The sequence below is a fragment of the Perca flavescens genome, chromosome 11, assembly GCF_004354835.1.
Source record: "Perca flavescens isolate YP-PL-M2 chromosome 11, PFLA_1.0, whole genome shotgun sequence".
NCBI classification, from domain to species: domain Eukaryota; kingdom Metazoa; phylum Chordata; class Actinopteri; order Perciformes; family Percidae; genus Perca; species Perca flavescens.
The window spans coordinates 33654714-33664392 of record NC_041341.1 but is presented as its reverse complement, the minus strand read 5'-3'; positions in this window follow the sequence as shown (position 1 = coordinate 33664392).

Below are 9679 nucleotides of genomic sequence, written 5' to 3'. Positions count from 1 at the left end.
AATTCAAGATAGGGTTCAGGAGGCAGGGCAGGAGTGGAATCTGATAGGGATACTAGGATCGGAATGAAAGGGGATAAGACTCAAGGAAGGCACTAATTAAAACTAGAATTTTAGATGATTGTAAAATGACATGTTACACACTCCTGTACAGTAGGTGGCACTTAAGATGTTTGCAATCTACCATTAAATAAGAGAAGAAGAAGATCATGGCTGTTCAGAGACACATGGTGCCACACTGGAAGATCTTGCTGGATGTCAGGGGCTGTGCCAGGTTATAAACCAAATATAAAAAGTTGGGGACAGTTTCATTGTATAGGTAGCCATCTAATGAAACCAAGCATACACAGCAACACAGTGCAGGAAGAAGATAACATATTTTTTAAGATGGAACAGGTTCTGCAAACAAAGTTAGCAGACAGTTAGCAATGGACTCTACACAAGGATATTTGGAACTTGGATTAATTTAAAAGAAAAACCCTTTTGATTCTTTTGATCTGTGGACTCTTACAGACTATAGGAATATATGTAAGCTAGGATTGGATTCACCAAATTCAGCATTTAGGAACCGCTCACAGGTAAGGAATCATGATTTTTTTTTCATGTTGTTCATTAGCATGAGCACTAAAGTTATGAATCATGCTTTGGTGCTTATGTTTTTAGTAAAATGAACTGAACATCTGAATTGCATCTGAATCTAACCAAATTTAAAGCTGTGTAGCATGTCCATATTGACACAAGTTTAAAACTTTTGTGGTTATTAATGTGAAGCACATCTAAACGTATGTAACTGGCTGCTGGTGACCCGGTGGATATGAACAGGAAGACCAGTGTTATGAAAAAAGTCAATTGGAGCGCGTGAAAACTGGAGGATCAACAGTGTTGGTGTTGTGCCTCACTAATATGCCGAAAGGGTACATTGTTTGATCATCATCGGGTAAGTTATTAAAAAATTAACGTTAATACTTTGTTTGGGAAAGCAGTCATCATACAGAATTAGCAGTCCATCTGTAAATTTACCAACATGCTCATTTAATGTAATTCTGCATAATAAATGTTTTTACCGTATACACTGTAACGGACTGCTGTTTCAATTTAATAATATAATTTTGGTTACTTGGCTGTGTGCCTGCTGTCATGATGTGTAGGCACATGAAACATATTTTATTTCGTGGTGGCCAGCACGTTTGTTAAACTAATGTATTTTAATGGGAAGCATCTTTCGTGATCACAACACGACTACGGTAGCGAGTAGTATGAAAGGCCAAAAATCCACGTAGGGAGGTTGGTTGGGGTGGTGGATGGGTTAAACAACACAGGATTTTCACCCAGGAGACCGCGGATCATTTCCCACGTGTCATGTTTCCTTTCCCCGTTCACCAACATCTGTGTTCCCATTACGTGCTGACCACCACTTACCTCTGTGTTCCCATTTCGTGCTGACCAGCACGAAATAAACGGGGAAAAGTGTACACTAATCAATAGATTAAAAATGACGTGCCCATTTCACGAACTGCCGTGAGACCGCAACACGGGTTTGAGAAACTTTAGAGACATTTATTTTAAGAAAAAAGTTTTAAAGGAAAAAACTTTTTCTCCTTCTGTTCTCTCAGATCTCTTTGGCCTTTCATGCCAGACTTTAACTTGGCGACATTCAGCAGCCCAGGGGGATTTTCAGTGTGCTTAGCATTTAGCCTGACCACAAATGGGCAATAGCTGACCTGCATGTTGGGGATGCCACTGCCAAGCGAGCCAAAGTAGACAATGGGGGAGGGAAGAGATGAGTCTGCCGGTGGTTTCTGCTGTGACTCAGGAGCTTCAGAAAGTGGGAGTGCATTTACAGCTCTGCTGCTCAATGTGAAAGTCATTACAGGGCCCTGACGTTTATGGCTCTTGTGGAAAGATGCAGAGCCAGCGGTGTGAGTCATCAATGCTACAGCAGTAAAAACTCCTCACTGCTCTCCCTACCCTGTGTTCTTTTGGCCACATACAGCATAAAGCCTCCAGGGACACAGCAGAGCTCCCACGCTCGCAGTGAAACCTTGCCAAGTTCATCAATTGGAAAATAGTCGACAAAACCGCGGCTACATGATTTTTCAACAGCAGGATCACTTTAGCTTCAAGGCCGCATTAAATATTTTCCTTGGATTTTCTAACTTCAAAACACAGTTTGAGCCCCCAATTATTATTTCACTCATCTTCAAAAAAGGTCATGCGGATGAAACCAGTGCACTTTGGTCTTTAAAGTTTCTCCAAATTTTTCCGAAAAACCACACAATTTTCAATCATGTCTTTGAGCAGTTTAAGTTTATGTCAGGCTCTGCCTTTTCTCCATCAATGTTTACACTTCAATGGCTCTATGTGAATCATCATCATCAGCATGTGGAAATGCCCACCCAACCACTGGTTTTGGTAAAAGGCACCATATGGCAGAATCAAGGGAGCCTGTTCAGTCTACTGGAAGCGATGAAAGCCCCTCTTGTTTATTAGGCTCCTGATAATATTACACTGTCACAGAGAGGATAAGATGTTGCACATGAGGACATGAAGATGACATTGTTGCTGTTTGTGAATTAGACAGAAGTAAATGAAAAGGCTTTAAATAGCAGGGAAAACAAAAGGCTTTCAATTCCTTGTTCTACAGCCACAGATGCAAGATTCAAATGAAAACATGGTTTAAAAATTATATACATATAGAATCATATAATTCCTATTTTCTTTATTAATTAAATACCCCAAATATAATTATGCACTGGGAAACCTACTGTGGAAACTGAGTGGAGTTTACATCTACAAAATAGACTGTCCTCCCCTGAAAAATGCCCACATAAGTAATTTGTTCAAGCAGCATGTATGACTTAATAAACAATGGGTATCTTCATATGGTTTGGTGGACTTGTTGCTACAAAAATGTACAAAATTACTGGACTATCCTCAGTGTCTTATTATGTGAACCACGCATACTAAGATAATTGTCCAGAGTACGCATAAGATGCCCGGACAATGGATTATTGGATAGAATAGAAGACAGAATGTTGTTGGTTTGAAAAAGAGAAGAATACCCAGAGGAATGTTACTTTTCAAATTAAAGGTCCAATATGTAATATTTGTACTGTAATAAATCCAAAAATGACACCAGTGCCTTATCAGATATTAAGGAAACATGTTAAACTGAAATACTATCTTTTCTGACAACAATGCTAATGTCAGTATTTTTTCTTTTTGAAATTTACATTCCGTGACGGAATTTATGTTTATGTTTTGATCTGTGTGTTGTTATCAACGGCCCAGTTTGACAGCCAGGCCGGGTTGCCAGATATACCTGTAAAAACGTAAACCCAGCACGCTACAGCTGTAACGGTAGTACAGCCATGAAAGCAGCAAACAAACGAACATGATCAACGGAGATAGATTCTACATGACAAAAAGAAAACATAATTGTTTCTAACAGTTGCGTGACCAGAGACGTAACAACCCCCTGGTAAATATTGGAGATGTATTTGAAAGATGGAGACAGCTTAGATCCCAAAAGGACGCAGAGTTGGCTTATTTTCTCCTGAACAGGTAAGCATTAGCTTCAGGCTAATTTATCACAGCTACTAGGGATGGGCATTTTTTGTCATTTCAACATTTGTGTACTCACATAGAATTATATAGCTAGAGTACCCGAGTTGGTTACTCGCAAAAACAATTGAGACATAGCCAGTAAAGTGATCCCGACTGGTCCTGGCTAACGCCGCCATGCTAACCCTGCTAACTGTTAACGTTACCGGGAGGACCAGGCAAGCAGCCCATGGCTGTTTACAGCGTGTAGCCTCTTCAGCGGCTGGAGCCGACAACGGTGAGTTATTTTAAGCCACGAGAGGGGGGCTGTAAATCGGAAAGAGAGGACTGTGAGTTTGCAGTGTGTTTAGCGATTGTTGCCGTAATTCTAAGCCAATGAAGTGTGTTCCGTCGGCAAGGTAGTGGTATTTTTAGCGTTTTCGTATTGTAATTCTAAGCCAAGGAAGTGTACCTGACTGGCGTGTGGAGAGGACAGTGAGGTTGTTGTGTTTTTAGCGGTTCATACTGTAATTTTAAGCCGAAAAAGTGTGTCTGTCAGTTGGTTACAGAGCTCCGCGTGAGCACGGGCTTTTATGACTGTCAATATAGCCAGCATCTACCGTTAGCTACTCCGCTGTGCTGTGGAGTAATGTCTGGCTATGTGAGACTAGCATCTAACGTTAGCTACTCCGCTGTGCTGTGGAGTAATGTCTGGCTATGTGAGACTAGCATCTAACGTTAGCTACTCCGCTGTGCTGTGGAGTAATGTCTGGCTATGTGAGACTAGCATCTACCGTTAGCTACGCCGCTGTGCTGTGGAGTAATGTCTGGCTATGTGAGACTAGCATCTAATGTTAGCTACTCCACTGTGCTGTGGAGTAATGTCTGGCTATGTGAGACTAGCATCTACCGTTAGCTACTCTGCTGTGCTGTGGAGTAATGTCTGGCTATGTGAGACTAGTATCTACCATTAGCTACTCTGCTGTGCTGTGGAGTAATGTCTGGCTATGTGAGACTAGCATCTACCGTTAGCTACTCTGCTGTGCTGTGGAGTAATGTCTGGCTATGTGAGAAAAGCGTCTAGCAACATTGTTGTGAATGCTGCGGTCTCAGCCTGGCAACCTCCTTGAACTTCGAGTCTGGACAGGAGGGGGCAGGGGAAACGACTCTCCAGTATTTTGCATTGGTAGTGCAGTAACTATTTTAACCACTAGCTGCCAGTATTACATACAATATTACATATTGCACCTTTAAATAAGTGTCTGAAACAGAAGAGGAAAGCAGTGAATGGGAAGCATTAGTGGGGATACAGAGAGAGAGGCAAGAAGGATTGTGCTTATTTACATGTTCTTTATGACCCATTCATCACCTTACGGAAACCCAAATCATGATTTGCTCTGTTTAACGATGTAATGATATTTGTTTTGATTCATTCATATGCTGCTGGGTGGTTGGATGTTGGATGAGAGAGGGTGGTTTTTCTTGGCATGTGCTAAATGCCTCGGCAGTTTACCAGAGTGAGCTGCCGTTAGTCACTTTCTGCTCATTGTGTAAATTCTGACAGAATTGCCCGTTGCTGTGGCCTCTGTGTCTTGTTGTACATGGAGGACTGGTAGGTTTGTTTATATACTTTTAACTCCTGTGGCTCTAAAGTGAACCTAACAGAGGTTAGATTTAAACAAATTTGACATTTTAGCAAGAATGTGGTGTGTCCACTACAACTAGTAAACTTGGACAGATATAAGCCCTGCATTTAAAAAAAGCAAAAGTCTGTGTTTTTGTGTCACCACAGGAACAAGTGAGAGGATGGAATATTATCCAGAAAGGAAGTACTCCGGTTCTTCACTTAATTAAAGTACCAATACAACAATGAAGAAATACTCTCAGGCTATTTACTCACAAGTAAATAGCCTGAGTTTACTTGGGTATTGCAGGGGTTAAAGTTGGAAGGAATGATTGGTCCTGATGTTTTAGCTGTTTTAGATAAGATAAAATAAGATGATATAGACTTTATTAATCCCACACTGGGGAAATTCCTGTGCTACAGCAGCTCAAAAGAAAAAAATGTACACACATCAGAATAACACAAATACACACTGGCCCTCATTTATCAACCTAACGTAGAAACCAGCGCAGATATGAGCGCAGAAATCATCTTACGACAGGCTTCACGTGGGATTCATGAAAAGTTCGTATCACACCAATCCGAGCGTAAGAATGGTCGTACATTGATAAATGCGGCGGCTGGAAACGATCGTCATTTAAATATCACGCCCCAATATATTCTGGGTTTTGAGGCCTCGCCCCTACAATTTACGACATGGCGAGACGTAATCCGGCTGAGAAGCAACACTTTTCAGAGGTGGAGATTGAAACCCTGATATCTCTGGTTCATTTGCACTAACGTGTGTACTTTTTGGCAGCCTGAAAACTGGTATTAAAGGCTGTAGAAAGAATGCGGGATGAAAAGAGATCACTGATGCGGTCAACAGTGTTGCCGTAGTAAATCGGACTCCAGCTGAAGTTTAGCCTATTTAATTTATACATCCTTGACACATTTTCTATAGTCCTAATAGTAATATACAGGCTTCTATTGCAATCTATTAGGCCTACATGTAGGTGTACCTATAATTAAATAAACACACGGTAGCTGAGTTTATGCAGTGTCTTTTATTTTACTCGTGTTTGTCGGAACAAGGCAACAGCTGAGGGAGAGCGCGTGTCCGCCCCCCCGTGCTGGACTCTGTCTCCTGACAGCAGAGGGGCTGGAAAAACAAGCCAAAATAACTTGGTCAATGGCAGAAATAAATCATTCACTTGAAAGAGAAACAAAAACCTGAAGAATAAATAAAAATGTTGTGCATCGTCATGTTTCCTGTATTGAATATCATTGCCAAACATAACACTATAGGCTACATTTTAAAAGTGAGGAATAATATCCTGTCTCCTTCATATAGCCCTCAGTTGGTGGCTGTTCTGGACACTGCTCTCTGGGCATCGGGTCATCTGGCTCCATCGCTACATTTATGGCACCGTGTTTTCCTGCGAGATGTTGTGCAGAACCCCACAGGCTAAAACAATGTTGCAGACCGGCGCATAGAGGTCTTCTAAAAGAGCCAGATCTGTCATTGCTGATATGTGATCAACTGATGACTTCTGCTTCTCCTGTTAAACTGATTATATGCTGCACCGCAAGTCCACACTGACTCGAGAACTTGCGTACACGAGTTCAGACCAGACGTGAGATTTGATCGCAGCCTACGCTCACGTCGAAATTGATAAATGCCGAGCTTTGCGTAGGAATCGGCGTACGCCCGTCGTACGCCTGTTTTAGGTCGTACGCACGTTTCATAAATGAGGGCCATTAAGTAGACATAGGAGAAAGTTTGAAGCGGTGATGCTGGAACCATGACACTAATCTACAACAGATATCTGTTTCAGATATAACTTTATTTACACTGATTAAAGTGTTCATGGATACAGTTTGATGCTAGTGCGTGACATGCAGTCCCTGCATGCACAGCCAACCACCACTCACAATCAGTGTCAATCAATCCGTTTTTACAAACAAGCTGGCCCCGCTAGTCGACCCAACCTGAAATTTAGAGGAAGCAGCATGCATGCATTATTAATATCTTTGACTTTAGCCTGGATTGATAGTATTATATTTATACAATGGTGTCATGTCAGTCAACCAGTGTATTTAATTACCTAATTTCCCTCTCCAAAATCACTTCAGAAGAGTAGTCACAGCACTTACTTGCTTTGGTGTTTGTAAAGCATTTAAGTTCAACAAAGAAGGGTTAGAAAAGTTCCTTTTTTCTTTTCTATGTAGATGCACTCCCCTACAAAATCACCCCAGTAGTCGAGAATGATTTAGTATTTCTAAATAGAGCTGTTTATGTCATCTCGTAAAAATGTCTTTTTTTGTTATTGCAATATATATTGCAGGTAAAATAATATTGCAATGTCAATTTGGTTTTCAATATCGTGCAGCCCTAGTCACAAAATACATCTACAAGTTCAAGACATAATTAATGGGAAAAGAATAGGGCTGGGAATTGTTAAAACAATTGATAGTTATGTTGTGAATTCAATACCTGTTCTCTAATGATGCTTTTTTTTTATACCAATTCTATAAAATCCATTTTAACAAAAATAAATTACCATATTACACATTACGGCACTAATTTGTTTTTCATCTCCTTTCCACTTATGTGACGCACACTGTAGTTAAGTCTATTAAACTTTGATATTGAATGGGCAAGTCAAGTTTTTGAATACTTGACACTTAGTAAGCAATTCAGTCGGTGCCTAAAAACAATCGAAGTTCACTACTCGGCCCTAGAGAAGAAAGGAGAAAAACCAAGCTCTGTTACACAATTTGGTAGCCTTCTCTTCCCCCCTCTTTAATTCTTATGAAATAATGATTAGTTTGCCTTTTTCTGTCCACAAACACGTGTTTAAATGAAACCATCTGAGATGTATCTCTGGTGGAACATAAACATTGGTCAAGTCTTTATTTCAAAAGTAAAATTTGATCTACCAGATGCATGTAGTAGAGTAAAAAGCACTGTTTCCCTTTATGAAATGTAGTGAAGTAAAAGTATAAAATAGTAAGATGGAAGTACTCATGTAAAGTATAAGAACCTTAGAATTGTACAGGAAGTGTACTCTTCTTGAGTAAATGTACTTAGTTGCTGTCCACCACTGTGATTAACCAATTCAGTTCATTGCTAAATTAAATCGATTAGACTTGAAATAGCTCCCCCACTGAATCAATGCAGCTGCTTCACTTAAAATGAATGACGGGGCTGAATGATGGCTGCTAAGACGTTGACAATGAGTGTTACTGATTAGCTCCAACTGGATACATTGTAGGGCTGCACAATTAATCGCTATTTTATCGAAATCGCAATATGGACTAGTGCAATATCCAAATCGCATTGGGGTGAAATATTTGTTAAAGGCAAAATATGTGTCTAACCATTCTGAATGAAGTATTGTGGGGCTGCAGAGATGTCCTGGGCCTACAAATCCTATCCTACAGACTATAGGAAAACCTCTTTGTTTGGTACAGATTCTTGCAAAGATCACACTACATGACTAGACTATATTTTTTATTTGTGTTTCAATGAAAATGACAATGATGATCCAGAAAATGGATCATTCCCTCCAATATCGTGAATCATATCGCAATCGCAACATCAGTCAAAAATAATCGCAATTTGACATTTTCCTCATATCGTGCAGCCCTAATACATTGTACAATGCACCATGTCAGGGTATGATCAGTATATGCAACAATGAGTCACATATACTGACATGTCAATGTACTGTATGTTATCACACTCATTAGCAACCCCTTACAGTCTTGCAATCTTCAACACATCTGTCCAAAAGTACAAAATTCTACCCACAGAGAGGAGACCCCACATCAAGTCTCACCACTAATTGTGAGCAGTTGCTTCCACTTAGGCTTTTGGATTTGAATAACTGTTCTGTGTGTGATGTTAATTATGATTACAAGATTTGTCTATGTCATGTGGGATATTCAAACAGTCCCACATTAACTAAAGAAAGCAAAGTATGCATACCAATCGACCGAATTGGAGTGAGGTTTTTTCCAGTTGTTTTTTTTGATCATGCATATTGACCATGCAGATTATTTATATATTATATATTAATTGGGGGGTTTAATCTACAAATTAGTTTGAAAACACAGGACAACAGTCAGAAGGATCATATTAATAGCCACTTGCATATTGAGCACCAATATGTCAGCTGCTTCTACTCCAATTCTTGCTCATTTAAAATTCACTTGTAAAAACAAGTAAAAGGCAGTAGAATTATACAAAATCAAAGAACAATGTCCTTTAGAGAAGTTATTTTCTTCTGGTTTTATGCAATCTTCAGCTCATTTTTGAGCTCCACCTTTGAAAGGAAGTCACATATCGTTCATACTCCTGACACTCTCTGGGCCCTATCTTGCACTCAGCGCAATTGACTTTGTACACCGATGCATGTATCATTCCTGTTTTGCACCCGACGCACAGCGGACTTTTCCCTCCACAGACGCACGTCAGTAAATTAGGGAATGTATTTGCGCTCCCTGGTCTAAAGTCAGTGGCGCTAGTCT